General features: G+C 38.4%; 1 protein-coding gene across 3 annotated transcripts in view; it reads right to left on the bottom strand.

Moving 5' to 3' along the window:
• LOC150082631 (serine/threonine-protein phosphatase 4 regulatory subunit 1-like) overlaps window positions 1-25412 on the bottom strand; it is a 677709-nt gene that overhangs the window by 614774 nt on the left and 37523 nt on the right. The window lies entirely within an intron of this gene.

Below are 25412 nucleotides of genomic sequence, written 5' to 3'. Positions count from 1 at the left end.
GAGGAATTTGGAACGAATGGAGGGGAGAAATGGGAGGGTTTTTTTTTTTTTTTTTTTTTTTGGCTGATGCTGCATAAGCTTGCTTTCTTGCATTGTATGACTCTACTAATGCTAATGATCACAATCACTATCTGCAAATATTTCCTGTATTGAAGCCCAATGATGTTATCTGATTCATCAGTAATGATGACATTCAGGATATTCTCACCACCTGTATTTTCTCTAACATGCTGGTACAAATAATAATCATCTAACATGCTGGTACAAATAATAATCATCTAACATGCTGGTACAAATAATAATCATCTAACTTATTTAAAAATTGTTTCCCATGATGAGTTTCCCTCCCTCTTATTTCAATCAATTACGGTCAGATTGAAGTCATTCATAATAAGACATTCATGCTTACTTGCTCATAACATCTGCACGTAGAAACTCTTGTCATACTCTTCACCATCTTCTAGTCCCACTCTCATTATACTATTGCTTCCAATTAACTCACATCACACAGATTTATGCTGGCAGACTTAAATTCTCACCCAGCAAAAGCTCTTTTTGTGCCTAGGCTGTTTTTCATAAGAAGCAGGACACCACCCACTTTATCTTCCCTGTTTTTCCTAAATAAATTATACGTGCCACAGTGGAACTTGTATCCAATTTCGGGGTGGCACCCTGTTTCTTGGTCCTATTATGTCAGCATTAGTCATTCTAACCAGGAGTTCGAATTCAGACATTTTGCCGACAACACTCCTGACATTACTGTAAACAGAGTTAAGACTAAGTATTCTTCTATAGTTTACTACATGACACACCCCTTGAAGTTATTTAAGCTTTTTTCTCCAACTTTACCTTCCAGCTCATTTGAAACTTTGCTACCCTCAGAACATCTTGCCAACATCAGATTTAGCAGTAACAAGGGGTGATCTTGTCTGACCACTCTGATTGGATACTATGATACCATAACAAAGGAACTGGATGCAAAAAATAATTTTGTTATCATACACCTGGATTTCACGAAAGCTTTCCTTTTCTCTTATTAATTATAATTATTTTCTTAAAAATTTCTTCTTCTTATTATTATTATTATATATATTTTTTTTGGCGGTGCACCATAAGCCATAGGCTTCCTTGCACCAAGTGACCATTGCTAATACACTGCTGTACAAACTGGAGCAGTGTGGCATTAAGCACAAGTTATTGCTATGGATAAAAAGTTGGTTGAATGGGAGAAGACAGTTGTTATTAATGTACACTGCTCTTCACTGACTAATGTTGTTAGTGGAGGCACCTCCAGGGTTCGGTGCTGGTCACACTGTTGTTTTCTGTATTTATTAAAAATACAGAAAATACAGATGCTATGAAAGTTGACAGGATGGTTAATGACAGTAATGACAGTATGCTACTGCAACAAGGTCTAGAAAAATTACGGAGTTGGGCCAAGAAATGGAAACAGTGGTTTAACATTGACAAATGCAATTTGTTAATCTAGGATTACTACTACCTGTGCTGCACACAATTAGCAGTAATCCTAGATTAACATACCAACTGTGTGGCCCTACACTCAGGGTAGTGGAAAATGAAAAAGACCTAAGAAATGCTAAGAAAGCCTCAGGTCCTGATTGTATTTCTCCATTTGTTCTCAAAACCTGCGCCCCTTAACTTACTCCTGTTCTTTGCCACCTTTTTTCACTTTCTTATTTCAAAGGTGTTTTTTCTTCTGCTTGGAAATTTGCTCATATCCAGCCAGTTTCTAAAAAGGGGTGTGACAAATCCCACCCATTCGATTATCATCCCATTGTAATTACTTCTACTCTTTCTAAAGTAATGGAGAAATCAATTAACTGCCAACTCTTAAACTATCTAGAAACCTTCCATCTGATCAACGATTGCCAGTATGGATTCTGTCAGTGTTGATCCACTGGTGATATTGTGGCTTGTTACCCATTTATAGACAAACTCAATGGAAAAGTTTGGCGAAACACAAGCAGTTGCTCTTCACATCTCAAAGGCTTTCGATCGTGTTTGACATAAAGGTCTTCTAAACAAGTTTCAATCTTATGGTTTGCTGACTGTTCTTTGTAATTAGTTATCCAGTTTTCTCTCTGACCGCTCACTGCGTGTGATGGTAGATGGCTCTCTGTCTTCTAACTTCCCCTCTAATGCTTTTATCCCCCAAGGTACAGTTCTTTCCCCCACTCTTTTCCTCTTGTATATTAATGAAATTCTTCCATTGACCGCAAATCCTATCCATAGTTTTGCTGATGATAGCATGTTGCATTCCACTTTCCAGTTTGAGAAATCTTGCCCTGTTCAATCAGCTTTAACTTCTCAAATGTCCACTACCAATTCCTTAAATGCCAGTCTCCAGGTAATTCTCCAGTGGGGCAAAGACAACTTAGTTGATTTCAATCCGAAAAGGATTCTTCTGCTCTTATGCATATTTACCGATTTCTAGGAAAGATGATAAATCTTATATCTCGCAAAAAGATGTCTTATATCTCGCAAAAAGGATTCTTCTGCTGCTATGCTTATCTTTAGTGACACTCCGATTTCTAGGCAAAATGATATATCTCTTTTGGGGATTACACTGACTTCTAATCTCTCTTGGCACAAGCACATTACAAACATTGCTTCCTCTGCATCTAAAAAACTTGGTTTTCTCTTTCGCTCTCGGTGTTACTTTTCTTCCAAACAGCTGTTCACGCTGAACAAATTTCAAATCCGCCCTATCATGGAATATTGTTCCACATCTGGGGTGGTGCCCCCAAAATCTCTCTCAGGCTTCTAGATTCCATTCAGAAAAGGGAAGTTAGGTTAATTAACGACTCATCTCTAACTGAGTCCCTCCACTCTCTGTCTCATAGACAGAATGTTTCTGCTGCATGCCTTTTCTACAGATACTACCATGGGCATTGTTCTTCTGAATTGGCTTCTATAATTCCCACTCTCTCTTTCAAAACAGCCCGAACATGTACCGCCATTAGCCAACATCCAATTACTGTCCAACTTCAAACTCACAGGACCAACTTTTCAACTTCCTCGTTTATTCATTCAACTGCCATTTCCTGGAACAACCTTCCCTCACACACATTTCCTGAAAATCACAGTCTATAGAAGTTCAAGTATAGGTTTGAATACCTCTCGTGTTTGGGGTTTTCATAAAAAAAAAAAAAAGAAATAAAAAAACAGTCTGGGAGCTTCATTTTAATAAGTATGTGAGCTGCTGGAGTGGGTACAGAGAAGAGCAACGAGACTAATGAAGAGAACAAAAGGCTACTCTCTGTTCCTAGAAAAGCTTCAGTTCTGCAAACTGCAATGTCTGGAGATTAGGGCACCTGCTAGGTGATTTATTGAGGTTTTTAATTCTTTGAATGGATTGAGCAAGCTCAAAGCTGATGGGATTATTCCTCTTGCTCAGACTATGCATGTGATGGGGCATAAATTCAAACTGAGCAATGATGGTTGCAAAATATATGTGTGGAAGTTTGCCTTTAGCCAGCGAGTGGTTGATTGCTGGAACAAACTTCTGTCTGATGTTGTGAAGTAGAGAGTTAGACAAACTGTTAGGTGAAATGGAAAGGGTGGGGTTTTTTTTTTGGTTTTTTTTGGCTGGTGCCGTATAAGTTTGCTTTCTTGCATCATTTGCCACTACTAATACTAATTCCTGAGGTGAATGCAAGCATTACTTTGATCCATATCATCAGATAAATGTGGATCTGTATTACCCTTCTCCACCACATACTGGCAGTTTTACCTGGACCCTTAAAATATCTTCAATGATATGAACAAAAATCCCTACACCACCTTTTTTCAAATGAATACCATCTCTAAAATAGATTTCTTCTACCTATAAATACAGGCCACAGTGAGGCGCCTCCGTAGCCAGGTGGGCAGGAGCAGCAGTGTGTAGCATACTCTTCTTGATTAGACCGCGGTTCAAGCCCGTGACCACCAAATACGGAGGATGCGGAAAGGTCAGGGAATTACCATCACATATCCCCAGAGCAATATGGCCTTAGTTGCTAATGTTCCTAAAAACCAAACAGGCCACAGTGATAACAATTTACACACCAGAGCCTTGCAGATTCCCTCAAGTTAATCCAAGATTCCCTAAGTTAATCCCCAAGGCTTTCAGTATATAATCCCTCCTATCGTAAACCGAGGTAGAATTGCAAACACATACACATTCTGACCTAAGTCGTGGCACCTTTTCAGAATGGTGCTATATTTACCAATATTTATCCAAATAGTCAGGTCATGTTCGTTTAATATTGTTAGTCCCCATATGAATAATAATGCTCTCTTTACCTCTCTTCCAATAAATCTGACAATCTGTTGAAAGCATCATTAATTTTGGAGATCTGACTGAAATATTTAAGGCTTTAAATGGATTGAGTAAACTCCATGATGACGGTTTCCGAACTCTTTCTCAGATAATGCACACAAAGAGATATAAACTTAAACTGAAAGATGATGGCTGCATGATAGAGGTACAAAAATTTGTACAGTAACTGATTGCTGGAAGAAACTACCATCTGGTGTTGTGAAAGTGGGTAGCTTGAATAATAAATTCAAGGAAAATTAAGACAAATTATTAGAGTGGATGGATAGGTGATGTGGGAGTTTTTTTATTTATTTTTTTGGCTGAAGCTTTATAAGCTTGCTTTCTTGCATCTTATGCCACTACTAATCATAATAATGTCACTTGGCTCCCTGCAATCTGATCCCCCTAAAAAATTCCTCATATATGAACACATGCAAAATATCTATCCAGTTTGTCAGCAACCTAAATAGGATCATTAATAGTTATATCATTCACATCTGATGGACTAATGATTCATTTTTTTCCTTCTAGTGTATATATAAGTAAAGAATATTTTTGTTATTTTGATTTGTATTCTTTGCTAGCCACTTCTTGAAATCTGCCTTAGCCCTCTTAACCTCCTTTGTTGTGATGATGCAGACTACCGTATATGCACTGTAGGTAGTAGGTAATTCCCCAATAATTTATATACAATCCATGTATTTTTCTTCTCTGCAACTAGTCTCATCACTTCATCTGATATTCATTTAGGTGTAATGAATAGTATTTCTTGAAGAGTATTTCTTAGTTGTTATAAAAAGCCTAACTTCTATAATTACTTGCCCAAATGCTACCCATTCAGAATTTGCTTATGGTAACATCAGTTGGTCCCACTGAATAGAATTTAAAAACTCTCTGAGATCACTGTAGTCCCATTTACAGAAGCAATAGCCCTTTCCTTTACCCTTGACAATACAGCTGGACCTCTATATAACAAAATCGATCATTCCCTTGAAAAAATTTGTTAAATAGAAATTTCGTTATAAAGAAATATGACCTTTTCAGCAACGAAAAATACTGTAAATTTAGAAATATAGTAAAAGATGGGAAATACATCAGAAATAAGTGGGAATGATTAACTTTTCTAACATTTTAAAAGAATTAATTTCTTAATACATACATATTAAGAAATGACTACTTACATGATGCGCACAATATATTAGTACACTTTTAAGAATTATGTTGTGAAATATTTGGTTATTTTTTGTTGTACATTGGATTCTACTGTACACTGTTCGCATTTGTTTAAACAAGCAAATATATTTTCTTCCCACTGAAGATCCCGACGCAAAGTTTCAAATACTTAACATTTCTTGTTTGGAAGGTTTAATCATTGATATTGTCCAGTTCTTTAAATACGTTCCAAAATGTTGGTGTCACTCGGATATTCAGCTACTATGACGTCATTATCAACTCCTAAAAATTCGTCAAGAACAATTTCTCCACTGATCAAACCTTGCTTGGAACTCTTCCCAAGGTTGCTCAATTTCTTATAGTAGTTCATCACTGTTAACGTATTTGCTACAGATTCTATAACAGAATCTATTGGTTGGTTGGTTTCTATTCTCAGTATAATTTTTTTCAGTAAGCACCTTGGATAGTGCATTTTCAAATTCTTAATAATGCCTTGGTCCACTGGCTACTGCAGTTTAGACGAGGTATTCGGGGGAAGAAAACAAGCTTCACACTTGTAAGTCTCAAAATTAACGAATGAAAGTTGGTGGGGCAGTTGTCGACAATCAACGCAATTTTTCTGTTTTCCTTCGTCACCTTTCTATTGAAATTAAACATCCACTGTTCAAAAATTTTGCTTGTCATCCAAGCTTTTTTGTTGTAGTTGTAGTCCAACTCTGACTTTACTCCTTTGAAACATCGAGGTTGTTTACTTTTTCCTATTACCAAAATCAGTTTTTCATTATAGGCCATATTTTCACCAACCAAGACAATTCTCTTCTACTATTTTTACCACTTAAACATTTATCATCTTTAAAATGTCAGCGTCTTGTTCAGCAAACATTTAAAAAAATAGACCTGTTTCATCAACATTGAATATATCTTTGGGCTCATAGTTCTCCATAATTTTTTCAAAACTGTTTCTTTCCAATGGGTATTGTCTTCTTTGATAGAAACTCCACTTTCATCAGAAATAACTTTTGAGTAAGCCATCGCACTCTTTAAATTTAACCAGCCAACCAGAATTGGCTTGGAATTTTTTATGACCCAGAAAAGAAGCGTACTCCATAGCCTTTTCTTTCATTAATGGCCCTGATATCAACACCTTTTGATCTGGAATCAACTTCATCTGCTTAAAAACTGCTTCATCTACACCTTCACACAGGCATAATTTTGCACGATTGCATTTCCTCAAATAGTTTCAGAATCGAAACACGGTTTTTCAGTTGAGACACTACTGGCAGGCAGGAATACCAAATTTTAAAGCGATTTCTGTTTTTTTTTTTTTTTTTTTAATGCTCCGATCTACACTATTTAGCACTTCCACTTTTTCACACTACACTCAAGGATTTCCTCTTAGACACCATAAAGTTACTTGCACAGTAACTAAAAAATAAAACTGATTTTGAGACCACTTTTACCTACCATGTAAACAGGGCCAGGTGAAATTTAGTGAAAGCGTGGATGACTCATTTCTTCGAAACAACAGATGAATTTCTGGGATAAAGGAAAAACACTCTCTCCTAATTCTTTAATAGAATGCTTACAGCAAAAACAGGATGACCAGAGCCAATGTGCATGTCAGCAATATGTCTTAATCTTTGCCAATGCCTGTGAACATATAGATAGCAGTTGACCAGCGCGACTTCTCGGTACAGTAGTGTATACATATTACTTCTTTTTAGCCATTGCTGACCCTCTGCTGGGCAAAGGCGTCTTCCAAAACCTTCCATCTTTTTCTATTCTGCGCCACGGTCGGCCAGTTTCCTCCTGCAGGGTTTGCAGGCAGCAATAAATGGTAAATGTTTTAGCTCTTAATTCGTGGAATTAATCTCTTTAGCTCTTAAAAGCTAAAGGGATTAATTTCACCTCTTAAACCATGTTTTCTACAGCATCAACTGTATTGCCTAAAGGCCAGAGGTGCGAACAATGCATACCCACGTCTCTCGAAATCAGTTCATTATATGGAAATTTTCTTCGTTATACAGAAACTATTTTCAATATAATGACCAAGGGGAATTCAAAAAAAAGTTTGCTACATAGAAAAATTTTCTATATGGAAGTTCGTTAAAGAAGAAGTAGTTCCAACTGTAGTAACATATTTAAATAAATCCCACATCTGTAACACTGCAATTGCTCCCACCTGGCGGTTCTTTTATCTGCAGGTTCTTAATGTACGAAGAGTTGCTGCAAATAATCAGGAGAATTGCTTTCATTTGTTTCCTCTCTCTAACATGATGGTGTACAGTCATTCAACTTATACTGCATGAGTGACTAACCCACCATTTCCAGTCAACATCCAAAAAGTTAAAATCCCTCATTATAAGACGTGCAGATTTACTGGCTGTATAACTGTTCTTCAAGCTCTTCAGGCCTATAAACCACTCGTACTCTTAGCTGTGTTTTTCCAGTAGTCAATCCTCGTATAACACGTGTTTGCACCACACGAATTCGATCATACACGATTTATAAATAGGGGAACGATATCTTATATAACACGAACTGAATTCGTTTATTAGTATTAGTATTAGTATTAGTAACGGCCGTATGGTGCAAGAAAGCCTATGGCTTATGCTGCACCAGCCAAAAAAAAAAAAAAAAAAAAAATCCGAACAAAACAATGATAAAAACAAAAATTAAATAAATAAATAATAATAATTAATAAATAAATAAAAATAATAAAATGAAATTAAAAATTAAATAAAAAGGAAATTAATCCTATCATCCTATGCGCTTCCCTTACCCGGAAGGGAAATTCAAAGGTCATCTATCCAGATGACCTTTGAATTTCCCCAAACTGTCGGCCTCTACCACCCATGAAGGCAACTTATTCCAGTAATTTATAACTCGCTGGCTAAAATAAAACTTCCTGCAGTCCAATCTAAACATTTCCCCACGTAACTTGAATTTATGTCCCCTAGTTCTAGCATCATTTATAATCTTGAAAATTTTGTCCTCATTCATTTTACTGATGCCTCTCAGAGCCTTAAACACCTCAATCAAATCTCCTCTAAGGTGTCTAGTTTCCAAACTCTGCAACCCACATATTCGAAGTCTTTCTTCATAAGGACGCCCTTTTGCCGATCTCACCAGGCGAGTTACCCTTCTTTGCACCCTTTCAAGAAGCTCGATGTCTTTCTTTAGGTGCGGTCTCCATACTTGAACACAGTATTCCAAGTGTGGTCTAACATAGGCCTTATATAATGGGATTATCACGTCCCTATCTCTACTTGCAAAAGTTCGATAGATCATCGATAGGACACCATGGGCCTTCCTTGCAACCTGTTTACAATGCTCAGAGAATTTCATGTCTGACCGTATCGTAACACCCAAGTCCCTTTCCTCCAGTACTGGGTTTAGTTGAACTCCACCAAGTGAATAAGTTATTTTGGGATTACTGTTTCCCAGGTGTAATACCTTACACTTTGTTGGATTAAAGCACAGCTGCCATTTTTCTAACCATTATTGAAGTCTATCTAGGTCTCTCTGAAGAAGCTCAGCTTGACAGTGATCATTAACTACTCTACCAATTTTAACATCATCTGCAAATTTAGACATCACGCCCTCTATCCCTTCATCAATGTCGTTTATGAAAATTAAAAACAACAGTGGTCCTAATACTGATCCTTGGGGAACCCCACTTCTTACATCAACCCAATCTGAGGAATAGCCATTTATCACAACCCTCTGCCTCCTGCCCTGAAGCCATCCTTCTATCCATCTAAGGATTTTCCCAGTGATTCCAACCTGTTCCAGCTTATAAAGCAACCACTCATGTGGGACTGAGTCAAAAGCTTTGCTGAAATCTAAATAAACAATGTCGAAATTATTCCCTAAATCCAGCTCGTGAGTGACCCTTTCGAAATAGCGAACCAGATTTGTTAAACATGATTTTCCCTTTACAAAACCATGCTGAGTATCCTTGAGAATTTCAATTCTATCCAAATGATCCTGAATTCCACCCTTGATCAATGCCTCCATGATTTTCCCTACTACTGAAGTCAGACTGAGAGGTCGATAATTTCCCACTTCACTTTTAGAGCCACCCTTATGTATGGGAGATACATTTGCACTTTTCCAATCCAAGGGAATCTCCCCAGAGTCTAGTGATGCTCGCATAACCAGCCTCAGTGGTTCAATGCACTCGCTTGCCGCCTCTCTCAAGATTATAGGGTATATTCCATCAACTCCAGGAGCCTTACTAGTCTGTAGGCTTGAAAGTTTTTTCATTAAATAATCTTGCGAAATTTCAATATCATTAATTACATATTTTTTAACTTCGCTCCCACAATTTCCCATTGCCACAAAAGGCTTTTCATTTGTAAATATCGATGCAAAATAACTGTTGAGTTCATCTGCAACGGCAGCTGGTGTATTTATTACTATCCCCTTTCCCTTACGTAAAGGTCCGATCTGGTTTGTCCTGCTCTTCTTGGCATTTATATATGTAAAGAATTCTTTATCCCCCCTCTTTGCTCTGTTTGCTAGTGATTTCTCATAAACTGCCTTTGCCTGTCGAACCTTTTCTGTGGCTCTATTACACACCACCTTGTAGCTGTTATAGGCTTCAGTACTTTTTATTGCTCTGTAACGTTTCCATGCCACCTTTTTCTGCTCAAGTAATGTGGCAACTTCACTATTCATCCAACTTGGAACCCTTCTCGTGGAGTATTTTTTTAATGGTATATACGCATTCAAGGCATCTGTGATTAATGTTTTAAAAGCGTACCACAGTTCAATTGTATTCATTCTCTGTGCGATATCTACCCAGTTAATAGAGGCCATGTAGTACGTTAAGGCATCGTAATTTCCTTTTCTGAAATTAAAACCCATTCCTTTGCCTTTTACTTCTGCTACCTCTCTCGTCATCATCCACCGTAGAACTCCGTGATCACTTCCTGCTACTGGTTCCTCTACTGTCAGCCCTGTTATGTCATCTGATTCATGTGTGATGATGAGGTCTAGGATATTCTTTTCTCTAGTACTTTCCCTGACATGTTGATACAAATAACAGTCATCTAGTTGATTTAAAAATTTTGTTCCCCATGTCGAGTTTCCTTCCCATTTACTCCAATCAATTAGAGGCAAATTGAAATCACCCATAATAAGGCATTGACGCTTACTTGCCCATTCCATTTGCATGTAGAGGCTTTTGTCATAGTCTTCACAATCACCTGGTCTGTAGATTACGCCTACTCGCATTGTACCTTTGTTTCCAACTATCTCACACCATACAGACTCTATACTAGCATGTGAAATGTCTGAATCTGGGAAAGCTATCGTCGCACTCAGGCTGCTTCTGATAAGAAGCATTACCCCACCACCCCTTCTATCTACTCTATCCTTCCTAAATACATTATACAAGCCGTACTGAAACTCATCATCCCCAATTTCCGGGTGGCACCACGTCTCCGTAAGCCCTATTATGTCCGCGTTACTTGTTTTAACCAGCAGTTCGAATTCGCTCATTTTATTGACGACACTTCTAACGTTACTGTATAAACAATTAAGATTTACTGTTCTTGTATATTTAACAACCCTAACACAACCCTTGAAGTTTTTTAGGCTCTCTTCCCTGATATTAGCTACCTGCTCACGTGAAACGTCTTTGCCCCCAGAATATCTAGATAATACGTCCTGTTGGGGTAACAGATAAGAACTCTTAAGGTATGTGCAAGAGTTACATTGACCAATATTATCAGATAAACGCGTGTCAGTATTACCCACATCCCCCCCTAACTAGCAGTTTCCCTGAGCCTTTAAGGTATCCTCAATAATACTGGCAAAAACTTTTGCACCACCTTTGTTTAAGTGTATCCCGTCTCTACAAAACAAATTCCTTCTACCTACAAGTGTGGGCCATGCTGATAGAAATTTACCCCCTAAAGCCTTGCAGATTCCTTCAAGTCTTGAGTTAATCCACAAGGCTCTTAACATATAATCCCTCCTATCGTGTCTGGGCAGAATTGCAGACACATAGACATTATGGCCTAGCTCGCGACATTTCCTCAGCATGGTCCTGTATTTTTCCAACAAATCGTCAGATCGTGTACGTTTAATATCGTTTGTCCCCACATGAATAATAATATTTTCTTTACCCCCTTTAAAATCTCACAGTCTGTTGGTGACATCATCAATAGTTGCTCCCGGCAGACATACCCTGGTTCTGCTCCACCTATCTTTATTACAAAAAATATTCCCCGTTTCCCTGAAAATGCACGATTCGCCTTTGTGTTTACAAGAAATGGCAGTCGAATGCGGAATAACCCCAACCGAACGCAACACGATAGGAATGAAGAGAAGATTCTGAAAATGTATTTATGTTTTATATATATCGGTAAAGGAGAAACACATTTCACCATAATAACGTAAAAACCAACACAATTCCAGCTATCGGTATAATCGCAAATGCATTTAGATCGAGTTTACTAACAGTTTATAACAGATTCCACTAGCAGAAACGCAACTGGAAATTGTTTTTATTGTTCTATGGTAGTAACCCCTAGAAATGTGAGGTGTTAATAGCATATCTCTGCCTTTACGATGTTGGTTATTCAGTTGCTGCTCCATAGCCGAGTGGTCATGAGCGGGAGTGCAGTAACACACGTTCTTTGAGTAGACCGGAGTTCAAGGCCCTGACTGGTGAATATGGTCGATCTGCCAACCCGCACCGAACCAGCGTGGCAGATTATGGTCCATTTTCCCGCAGCATGAATTGTTGAGGAGGCTTCCATCCTGCAGTGGGTTTATAATGGCTGCACTTAACCTTTTTTTTTTTTTTTATGTGTATCAAGCGTACCTCCTCGTTTGGTAATTGTGCTTTATTCCCTAAAAATGAGTAAAATACTTAAAAGGTGTGAAAAGGAAGCATCCTGGTGAAGACACTGCAGATTCAGAGAGAAAAAGAAAAGCAATATCGATAAACAGAGGCGGACTGGGTCAAAACTTCTTACCAGAGAAAATTTATAGTGGCCTCAAACTATGGTTTATGGCCAAAATCACATGTGGTGTGACTGGCCATAAGCCCACCGGAGTTTTCCCAGTAAGGTTTATGGCCAGTCCGCCTCTGTCGATAGAAAAAAAAATTGAAATTGTGAAACGCTTTATGCGAAATGAAAGACCATGTGATATTGCCCGTGCTACAGACCTAAATGAGGCAATGCCAAGAATTACAAAGAATGCAGAGAAAATAAAAACAACTTTCATAGCAGGAACAACTCAAAGTGTAATTAAAATCCATTAGATTAAGACACAGAGAATTGGAAGAGATGGAACGGCTGTCATCTGTTTGGATAGAAAATCAAACACAAAACAAGTTTGCTTACGATAGAAGCAAAAGCATTAGCAATATTTTATTACGTAATAGTCAGTATTTTATTACGATTATTTACTGTGTTTGGTAATGTTTTGGTTACAAATGTGTGTTCAATCTTGGGTGATCGGCACCTAACCCTATTTTTCCCATAGGGCCTGTTGTTTATATTGCACGATTTTGCATTGCATGAGGGTTCTAGGAACACAACTATCGTGCTATACGAGGACTGACTGTACTTATGCACACCAAACTAACTGAACATTGCACTGGCTTCTCATGTTGACTGAGTGCACTGCCTTAGATTCTATGTGCTTCTTAACTAAGAGTAGAAGCTCTCTCTTCTGTCTTTTCTATACACATTGTATTCCCATATTCAAATTCTGCATTCCTTATGTCTGAGTGGTACCATATATCTCCGACATCCCTACAATGTGCATGTTTGATGACTTAACCATTACTTCAAATTCATTAAATTTGTTTAATGTACTACTTCCATTAGCATGCATGCAAGTAAACATGCACCTGTTTTTACTATTAGTAACCCTCACACAACTCGTGTATTTAGCATTAGCATTAGTAGAGGCATTTGATGCAAGAAAGCAAGCTTATGCAGCATCAGCCAAAAAAATAAATAAATAAAATAAAATCAATAAATAAAAAATAACCACTTCCACTTCACCCCTCTGTTCGTTTGAAATACCTATCCAGCTGAGCCTTAAACTTATTTAGGCTATCAACTTCCACGACAAAGGATTGGAAGTCTGTTCCACCAACCAACCACCCGGTGGCTAAAGGCAAATTTCCGCAAGTCTATCCTACATCTGTCTTTCCTCAATTTGAATTTATGCCCTCTCAGGTGATTATTCTGAGCAAGAGGGAGAATCCCATCAGCATTGAGCATGCTCAAACCATTCAAGGTTTTATACACCTCTATCAGATCACCTCGCTGGTGCCTATTCTCCAGACACTGTAATTTGCAAAACTTAAGCCTTTCTTCATAAGAGCACCACTTTGTTCCATTCACTATTCTTGTTGCCCTTCTCTGTACTCGTTCCAGCAGCATACAACCTTCTTGAAATGAGGCCTGCAGGCCTGTATACAGTACTCTAGGTGTGGTCTGACCATTGCCTTATACAAGGGAATAATCAACTCCTTATCCCTGCTAGAAAAATTCCTATATACCATTGACAATACACCATGAGCTACTCTTGCAGCCAGTCTGCAGTGCTCAGAGAACTTCATATCTGCCTGCACAACCACCCCCAGGTCCTTTTCATTCTCTACCACTGTCAGTGTAATACCACAGAGTGATACGTTGCTCTGGGGTTGCTGTTTCCCATATGTAGTACTTTACATTTGTCAATGTTAAACTTCATTTGCCACCACTCAGCCCATCTGCTCAACCTTTCCAGATCCTGTTGCAGCAGCATAGTGTCAGTAGTGTCCTTGACAACCCTGCCAACCTTCATATCGTCTGCAAACTTGGACATTAAGCTTGATATACCATCATCAATGTCATTTATAAATACAGAAAACAATAATGGACCCAATACTGAACGCTGAGGGACTCCACTAATAACATTAGTCCACGATGAGCAGTGTCCAGTGATTACCACTCTCTGTCTTCTCCCTCTCAACAACCCCTTTATCCATAGCAGCAATTTGCCTCCAATGTCACACTGCTCCAATTTGTGCAGCAGTCTTCCATGTGCAACAGTATCAAAAGCCTTTCTAAGATTCAAGTATATAAAATCAAAGTTATTCCCTGCATCCAGTTCTTTTGTGATTGCATCATAGTATCCAATCAAATTGGTCAGGCAAGACTTCCCCTTAACAAAACCATGCTGTGTCCGAGCTATAATTGAAGTTTTCTCTAGATGATCCTGCAGTGCTTCTTCAACCAGTGCCTCCATTAATTTTCCGGGAACAGAAGTTAAACTCACAGGTCTATAATTACTTGTGTCAGTCTGTGATCCTCCTTTGTGAATTGGGGCCACATTTGCACATCTCCAGTCCATGGGTACCTCCCCTGAGTCCAAGGAAGCTCTCATAATATGGCTAAGGGTTTGCTTACTTCCTTTGCTGCCTCCTTTAATATAACTGGATAGATCCCATCCACCCCAGGTGCTTTTCTTGTGTTTATCTTCAACAATTTCTCCTCCACTTTACTCTCAGAGATTACAAGATTCTCTAGCTTACTGCTAGAGTTGAATACACCTCTGGCATTACCCTCGCTGAATAACTCCTCGTGTGTGAATGTCGATGCAAAATATTCATTTAGTTTGTTAGCTACCTGAGCAGGATCATCAACAGTTGACCCATCGATATCCAGTGGACCAATCTGATTCATCCCCTTCCTTCTAGAGTTTACATAAGTAAAGAACTCTTTGCTGTTTTTCTTTGCATCTCTTGCCAAAGATATCTCGTAATCTGCCTTCACCTGCCTAACCTCCTTTGTAACTTGGTTACAGATCAACTTGTATCTATAATAGGCTTCTGTGTCACGTGTTAATTTGTATGTATCCCATGCATTTTTCTTCTCTGCCATATGTCTCATTAGTTCATCTGACATCCATTTAGGCCTAAACCTTGAATAATATTTCTTAGTTGGTATGTAAAGCCTAGTAGCTTCCAAGATAAGTTCTTTGAATGCTTCCCATTTTGAATTTGCTGTTGGTAACATCATCAGTTGGTCCCACTGTATAGAATTTAAATACTGTCTCAGTCCATCGTAGTCACCTTTACGAACGCAATAACCCTTCCCTTTACCCCTAATGGTAGTTACCTCTTTGAGTAAATCCCACTTCAGCACACTGTGATCACTGCCTCCTAGTGGTTCATTTATCTGAAGATTCTTAATGCATGAAGAATCACTACTGATAATCAAATCAAGAGTATTACTCCCTCTAGTTGCCTCCCGAACATGCTGATGTAGAAACCAATCATCCAATAAATCCACAAAAGCCTTGCTAGTGTGTGAGTGACTAACCCCCAAATTCCAGTCAATATCTGGGAAATCAAAATCCCCCCCTTATAAGACTCTCTGATTTACTGGCCCACTCTATTTCTCTGTACAGTTTCTTATTATACTCATCAGAGTCATTTGGCCTATAGCACTCTCCTACTCTCAATTTTGATCTCCCAATGCTTATGTCACACCAAACTGACTCGACACTGCACTGTCCGGCGATGTCGACTGGCTTCACTTCCTTGGATTTTATGTGTTTCTTAACTAATAGTATAACGCCTCCTCCCTTCCTATCTTGTCTATCCTTCCTGTACACATTGCACTCTCCAAATTCCAGTTCTGCATTCCTTATATCTGTGTCACACCACGTCTCTGATATTCCAACAATATCTGCCTTTGATGTTTTGAGCAATACCTCAAATTCATCAAATTTATTTACTAAACTCCTAGCATTGGTGTACATGCAAGTATACATGCACCTGTTCTTTTTCTTAGCTACCCTAACACAACCCATGTGTTTACTTGTACCCCAATGATTCCCAGCAGTCTCTGAAATATCCTGCATCTTATTTTCCAGGCTGCTGCTCATTCCAATAGAAGCAGTGCAAGAATCACTTTCACCTCTGCCAGTGGCTACTGTTAATCTATTAGTCCTTGTATCCCCCCAATCTAGCAGTTTCCCGACCCACCTAACACTGCCTCGATAGCATCAGCAAACATTCTTGCACCCTTTCTATTTAAGTGTATACCCTCCCTGTAGAAGCAGTCTCTCCATCTTTTGGCTTCAGATATGTGACTCCTTCAGTGAGAAACTTCGAGATTGTCTCTGGGTGCCTTATCATTCAAATGAACTGTTCTGCTAGGTTCTTGTGTGTGCAGGTGAGCTTCTTGTACCAATAGTTGTGGATGTTATCAATTCCCAGGGTTCGCCAGTTGCGGGTGTTCCTGATCAACTGTTTTTCTTCTTCTTCTCAATCTATCATCTCTTGTATGTCCTTCGTTTTCTTCCATTCTACTTCTCTCTATGGGCTCGGCTGTTATGTCTTACTTCACTGCTCCAAATATTTCCAAAGAACTCCTCGATCGTCGTCTTCTCGGGTGATCCATTTCCTGCTTTCTGATCTTCTCCCAGTTTTTTGTAGACGGCTCTTTGGTCCTCATCGAAGATTTGGTTGTTTATTTTCTTCTGAGAACTCTCTTTGTATCTTTGTAGTCTCTTGCTGAGTGCGAGGAGGTTCTGCTTCAGTCTGTCCAAGTATTCTCCTATTATCTGATTTCTGGTCTGATGTTTGCTGTGGACGCTGTCTCTCTTGAGGATGCTCTTCACCTTTCCAATCAATTTCTTACTTCTATTACCCTGTTGCTACTGGGTCAACTGACCTATCTTGACTCTTAATTCTTCTATCTTCTGCTGCAGTCTTCTTTCCCAAGCTGGCGGTTCCTTCTGTTTTCGGTTCTTCTGCTGTTGCTGGTCTCTCGTTTCTTTTCCATTAATCCTAGTAGCTGCTATGGCAGCACAGTATACGGCTGTGTGGATAGCCTCCAGCATTGTACCATTGTTGTCAAGGTAATGTTGCATTATTTGCCGATTGAGGTGGTCTGTTACTCTCCACAGGATTTTATTTGGCCTCTGCTTAGGTATCACGTGGGTTCTTGTGGGGTCCATTCCTTCGAATTCTGTTAGGGCCTTCTTCCACTCATCTTCTATTCTGAATAGCATGACTTCGTCTCTTTCCACTTCAGCTACTCTGGGTTGTGTTTCTTTTTGCTGTTCCTCCTCTGGTTCCATATTTACCATATTCTTTGTGCTTTGCAGCAGATCACTGACATCCTGCTTGATTTTTTCCAAGATGGCAGGTGCTATTAGGTTCTTTGTGATGATGGTCCTTCTTTAGTCTGCTAATCACTGTTCGGTGACCTGAATATCCAGGTATCGTTCCAACGATTTGGTATGTAGTCGCGATCTGTACATTGTCATATTGGTCTCTAGCCTGGTTATTTCATAGTATACTCGCATGATGTATGTATTCATTTCAATGCTCCACTTCATGCGTTGGCGTTTTCTTACTTCCTGGGTGGTCACTAGTGCAGTTGCACAGGAAACACTTCCAGTTGGTGGGGCTGGATGGTCTTGCCCTTCAATTATTATTATTGCCCTTTTTATTACTCTTATATATACAGGGTGTCTCAAAAATATTGGTACAAACGTTTAGAGGAGGTAGGTAACATCTAAAGGAATGTGAATTGCATAGGAACCCATAACCAGAAACGTCACCTTAAGTCGGTACATGGTACTGTTCATCAGTTCGCGAGAGGAGAGGGAAAATTTCTGGTTTACTCATTCAAGCAGTAGTTGCAGCACGAAGAGCATGCATCGATATACGAACTGTGAGCTGCCAGACATGCACCTAGTGTATGGATTAGCAGATGGCAATGGACGAGCCACTCAATGAATTTATGGAGAATGCTTTCCATACAGACAATCTCTGTACTACCATCTGCTGGAGGGTGGTTTGAACTACAACTACCATTTATTTTCAAACACATGAACATGACCGCAACATCACCAGTCCAGGAACTCTTTATTGTCACACCTTGTGTGACAATAAAGACACCCATTTTAAATTTAAGTTTATGTTTTGTTTGAGAAAATTTAGAATATCATCATCAAGTTTACCCCATCCATTTAAAGCATTAAACACTTTAATCAGGCCTCCTTTAATCAGGTTTCCAAGCTCTGCAATTTGCAGAACTGAAGACCTGACTAATCTGGTTGTTCTTATTCCCATCCCAAGAGATCCACATATTTCTTAAGATGAGGCTGTATGCAGTACTCAAGATAGAGCTTAACAATAGCCCTATACAAGGGGATATTGAACTCTGTTCCTGCTAGCAAAGTTCCTGTATATTATCAAAGGTTAAAGTAAGATCTTGTTTAATCAATCCAGTAAAGTATTATGGGGTAGTTACAAAGGGACAAATGGATGGAATAACTTTGACACAACTTACTTAGATTTTAGAAAGGCTTCAACAAAGTCCTGCACAATAGCATTTTATACATAAGCTAAGGAGCACTGAACAAAAAGGGATGGCTACCTAATTTTCAGGAATGGAATTTATTATTATAAGTTTGAGGTATTTTATGATATTTGCTGATGAATGGTCTGAAAAATGGCAATTAAGTTTTCGCATTAGAAGTGACGTATGATACAAGGAAGCAAGCTTTTATACAGCATCAGCCAAAAAAAAAAAAAAATCTATCCATCCCCTCTAATAATTGGTCTCCAATCGTTCCAAAAATTTATTCACCAGATGGAAGTTTGTTCCAACAATCAATTACTCTAAAACAAATTTTTGCATAGCTCTCCTGCAACAATCCTTTCTCAGTTTAATGACAGAAAATGCTGTATCTAGAACACAGTAATTTCAAATGGATGTGTGTGGAGGGGGGGGGGGAGTGAAGAGCACACAGCACAACTGACAGTAAAAAATCTCTGGAAAGTGCACTGGGTACCGTCAATCAATCAATGATATATGGTAATTTTGGCATTAATGATAAAGAGGTCATCTCACTGTACAAGCCAATATTCAGACCACATCTGGACTTCCACAGAATACCAAGTCTGTTGGCCTCATTTCAGGAAATATATCAACTTACTTAAAAGGGAACAAAAGAAGGCAACAAGACTAGTTGTGATTGCATTAGTTGGGGCATATGATGCAAAAAAGAAAGCTTATACAGCATCAGCCAAAAAAAAAAAAAAAAAAAAAATTCCCATTCCACCCATCTGGTCACTCCAGATGTTTGTCTAGTTCAGCCTTAAATTTATTTAAGCTATCAACTTCTACAACACCAGATGGAAGTCTGTTCCAGCAATCAACTACCCGTTGGCTAAAAGCAAAAACTTCCACACATCTATTCTACAACTGTCTTTCAATTTGAATCTAGGCCCCCCTCAGGTTCTTAGTCTCAGCAAGCAGAAGTATTCTGTCAGCACTGAGCCTGCTCAAGCCATTCAAGGCCTTATACACCTCAATCGGATCACCTTGCAGGTGCCTAGTCTCCAGATGCTGCAACTTGCAGAACTTCAGCCTTTCTTCGTAAGTGCACCCCTTTGTTCCTCTCACAATCTGCAAAAGATATTCTTAGAGTAAGAGACTAGTTCTGTAAACTTAGTTTGTTTGGGGATCTAATTGAGATATTTTAATATCTCAATTAGATCTCCTTGATCTAATTTAATATCTCCTTGTCTGTGTTATTATGACACAGACAAGGAGACAGATTCAAATTAAGGAAAGAAAACTACACCGAAGTACAAAAATTTTCCCTCCAAGTAACTAATTACTGGAACATGTTACCACTTAGCCTAATAAAGTTAGAAAACTAATATGGATTTAAAATAGGATATTATATGAACGTTTAGAAAAATGTAAATAAAATATAAAATTGGAGAGAATTTTTCTGAATGAAAACTGATATATTACATCAACTCCAGGGGCTCACATCTGGTGAGTATGGGCTTGGCACACCCAGGGTCCTGAGCTGGATATCATCATTCTTCTCTTTCTTGGTGACTTCCTTCTACTTATGTCTCTCTCTCTCTCTCTCTCTCTCTCTCTCTCAGGATAATTTGGGAATTTTTTTTTTGGCTGGTGCAGCATAAGCCACAGGCTTCCTTACACCATATAGCTAATAATAATAATAAAATAATGAACCCAGATTCTCTCTTCCCCCCCCCACCTTCCATATCTAAGTAATTCATGAATAACCCAGGTTACTGAGAGGTTTACCTCAAGACATTCGGAAAATACTTCCTTTCCTTCCCCTACCACCTTCCCTTCAGTCTCTTTTCACTTTTAATCTATCTGATACTCCTCATCCCACTGTTCTTTCCTCCCCAAAACACATTTCCAGATGTATGCATTCTGTCATCATGACGTATTTATACTCACTGCCCTCCAGTACCTTTTACAGTTGATAAAGGAATCATATTGAAAGGATAAAGGAATTGTGCTGAAAGTGTCTTTGTATTTAGATTTTATTTTTAGTGCTTTAATCTAATATATTTTAAAAACTAAATCCCCATTCGTGTGATCAAGAATTATTCATTCGCCCAGTTCCAGAGCTCCAAGGATTTTTTTAGTAATATTACAAGTTTCATGTCTAAATTTTCTGATGATAAAAAAGTGAGAAAAGCTGTTAATAATGAGAATCAGAGTATGTTGCTACAACAAGGCTTGGATAAATTATACAAATGGTTTCAAAATGGTAATTAAGCTTTAATTAACTCTTGGCCTTCTGGCTGAAGGGCTTGTAAAACAGCACTGTTCGATTCATCTGATTACTTGCCAACCTTTTTATCAATTGCAAACTTGGATATTGATCTGGATATGCCATCATTATATATCATTGATAAATACAGTAAACAACAATGGCCCAACACCGCACCTGGAGGATTCCACTAATAACATTAGTCCAGGAATAGCAGTGTCCATTGATTACCACTCACTGTCTTCTCCCACTCAACCATCCCTTTAAAAATAGCAACAATTTACCCTTAACACCACACTGCTCCAATTTGTACAGTAGTCTTCCGTGTGGAAAAGTATCAAAAGCTTTCCTGAAATCCAAGTATATGATATCAAAATTATTTTTTGCATCCAGTTCCTTTGTGACCACATCATAAAAAAAAAAAAAAGGTAAAGTGCAGCCATTATCAACCCACTGCAGGATGAAAGCCTCCTCAACAATTCATGCTGGGGGAAATGGGCCATAATCTGCCACGCTGGTCCAGTGCGGGTTGGCACTTGAAATAGTGGCTTCTAGTTACAATTTGTACAGCCAGAAATATTGCCCATTTAATTATTTTGAAAATTTTGTGTCTTGAATTTTAGCGATTTATTTTGGCCGTATACCACCTAAAAATTACAACATTGTATAAACTGATAATATGGCCCCTAAAAAGTGCAGTAAGAAGAAAATTTCAACTTCCAAGGTCTGAATATGAATATTAAAATAAAAATTACTATTTTTCGATGAGGGGGACTATTCCACCAGGGGTGAAACTCGCCCCCGTTCACCCCCCTGGATTCAACACTGCTTCTCTGAATCTAAGGATGCTCTCATAATTATGGCTAAAGGTTTGCTTACTTCCTTCACTGTCTCCTTTACTGCAATTAAATGTATCCAATCCATCCCAGGTACATTTTTGATGTTTAGCTTCAAGTGTTTTTCTCCCACTTTCCTCCGTTATCACAAAATCTTTTTGCTCCTGTTAGGTTTTGATGAACTTCTGACATTCCCCCTCAAGAGCTTCTCATGCATTAATCTAAATGAAAAATACCTATTCAGCCGGTCAGTAACATAAGCAGGATTGTTAACAATTAAACTATTAACATCAAGTAGACCAGCATGATTCTTTGCATCCTTTGCCAAATATTTTTCTTGTAATCTGCCTTCACTTGCCTAACCTCCTTTGTGACTTGATTACAGACTAGTTTATATCTACCATAGGCTTCTGTGCTGCCTGATAATTTATATGTATAACATACATTTTTCTTGTCTGCTACGAGTCTCATTAGTTCATCTGACAACCATTTAGGTGTATACTTTGAAGAGTATTTCTTAGTTGGTACAAAAAGCCTAGTAGCTTCTAGGATTAATTATTTGAAGCTTCCCATTCAGACTTTGCTGATGGTAACATCATCAGTTGGTCCCACTGTATAAAATTTAAACTGTCTGAGACCATTGTACTCACCTTTACCCTTGATGGTAGTTACATCCTTAACTAAATCCCACAGCAAATACACTGTGGTCACTACCACCTAGTGGTTCTTTTATCTGCAGAATCTTAATGCATGCATAATCACTGCTGATAATCAGATCAAAGGTATTACTCCCTCTTGTTTCCTCTTGAACATGTTGCTGTAGAAAACAATCATCCAATAAATCCACAAAAGTCTTGCTGGTGTGCGAATGACCAACCCACAAGTTCCAGTCAATATCTGGGAAGTTAAAATCCCCATTATAAGACATTCTGATTTACTGGCCACTCTATATTTCTCTGTACAGTTGTTCATTGTACTCATCAGTCATTAGACCTATAAAGTAAAAAAAAAAAAAAAAGTAAAGTGCAGCCATTATCAACCCACTGCAGGATGGAAGCCTCCTCAACAATTCATGCTGAGGGAAATGGACCATAATCTGCCACGCTGGTCCAGTGCGGGTTGGCAGATCGACTGTATTCAGCAGTCAGGGGCTTGAACCCCGGTCTATTCAAAGAGCATGTGCTACTGCATTCCCTCTCCTGCCCACTCGGCTATTAGACCTATAACACACTCCTACTCTCAATTTTACTCCCCAGTGCTTATGTCACACCAAAGTGACTCAACATTGCACTGGCCACCCATGTCAACTGGATGCACTGCCTTAGATTTTTTTGTGCTTCTTAACTAAGAGCATAACTCCCTCTCCCATCTGTACACATTGCACTCTCCATATTCTAATCCTGCATACCTGACATCCACAGTGAGTGACACCCATCTCATATTCCAACAATATCTGCATTTGATATCTTGACTGGCACTTCAAATTCATCAAGTTTATTTACTGTGCTCCTAGCATTGGTGTACATGCAAGTATACATGTGCCTGTCCTTTTTCTTAGTTACCCTAACACAGCCCATGTATTTACTTGTTCCATGATGAATCTCAGCAGTCCTGGAAATCCACAACACCTTACTTTACAGGTTGCTGCTTGTTCCAATAGAAGCAGTACAATAATTACTTTTGCCTCTGCCTGCAGTTATTGTTAATCTATTAGTCTGTGTATCCCCCCCAAACTAGTAGTTTTTTGACCCACCTAATGCTGATTCAATAGCATCAGTAAATATTCTTGCACACTTTCTATTTAAGTGCATTCCAACCAAGTAGAAGCAGTAATCTCCTCTTCACAAGCACAGACCACACTGAGAAAAATTCTACCCCATGAGCCTTGAACAATCTCTCCAAGGGCCGAAATGATTGACAAATGTCTCATCATATATTCCCTCCTATCTTGTCTGGGCAGAATTGCAGATACTTATAAATTTAAGTTTAACTCTTGACTCTTTTTTTTTTTTTTTTTTTTAAGCATTGCCTTGTTAAGTAAGTCTGCAGATCTTCATCAACTTTTTCCCCAGAAAGACATACCCTGGTCCTGTTCCACCTATCCTTTATGAACAATTGTTTTCCCGTTTCCCTGACAAAAAAGAGGCTTGTAAAATGGCACTGTTCGATTTATCTCATTGTACAACAGAGTATTTATTTAATTACTTAATGCTAGTTCTGTAACTGAATCACAGTAATCCAAGTTAACTTATCAAATGGGGTATTGATGGTAAACGTTACATAAGCTTAGTTTTTTTGTATTGCTTAGAAAAATTTAATACTAATACTTCCTATTCCATATTATATACTATCCTCAACAACTTGTTTTCATCACAGGCAATCTTAATTACATGAAGAATAAAATTATCTTTAGAGCAATCTTTTAAGTTAATCCAACAGTTTTATACAACATAACTTGTTCCCCTTTCAAAACAGTTCTGGAGTCGTAATCTGGTTACTGTGTATGCTTAACGTGATTACAATATGCTCCTGGATTTTATGTTGAAAATGTGATATTAAGAAGAGTTATTTGATTTTCTTAGTGATCATCTTGTTAACGAGTTGCACTGTAGTTAGAGTTAAGTGTTTTTGCACCATATCAGGTAGTATTCAACTACTTACAGACATGTTTATTTGACAGTTGGAACATTCTTAGTTCTAACATTCAGCTGATTGTTTGCCTATGTTACAGCATAGCGTAAATATTTTAACATTTTATCTGGCTATAATTTAAAATTTATTCATTGGGACTAAGCCTATACAAAACCACCATGAAAATATGTTTTAAGAAAATTCAAAACTCATTAATATATTGGACACTATTAGCTAGAGATTGAGAGAGGAAGAGGGATAATAGCAACACCTCACTGAAAATTAAAAAAAATTAAATAGTGCAAAAGTAATTGAATAATACTTATGTATATATATTCTGAACTTCATTCCAGCTCGTTTTCAGATTACTTCAGGTGTAGTCGAACCAATAGATACAGCTAAAGTACTGGGGTGCAGAAAGCAAGGGGAAACTACTGCCCTATGCTTCCCAAGAATAATCACCATGGGTAGTACAACGAGAGAGATGGCCCCGAGTCTACGGCGTCCTTTAAATGGGACAGGAGTGCTAAGAATCCCTGGGTGGCAAAAACTTTCATTAGGTAAAATAGGAACATGGAATGTTAGAACCTTATATGAAGTTGGGAAACTGGCAAATGTGGCTAGGTCTGCAATTGGACTGGCAGATCAGCTAAGGATCGTTTTCATCTCGCCCAAAACAGAGAAAAGTACAGCGTGGTGATCACCAACCTCCAATAGCAGGCAGCATCAAAATAAGACAATATCATAATCTAGTGCTTCACAGATATGGTCAATCACATACCTGCCAACTTTTGAAAAGTTGAAGATCAACTAACTGCAAGTAGGAGGAAACCAGATTTTTTTTAAAAAAATCC

Source organism: Mastigoproctus giganteus, chromosome 7, assembly GCF_048544385.1.
Source record: "Mastigoproctus giganteus isolate SK-2022 chromosome 7, ASM4854438v1, whole genome shotgun sequence".
NCBI lineage: Eukaryota > Metazoa > Arthropoda > Arachnida > Uropygi > Thelyphonidae > Mastigoproctus > Mastigoproctus giganteus.
Note: the sequence above shows the minus strand (reverse complement) of the source record. Positions and strands in the feature narration are given on the sequence as shown.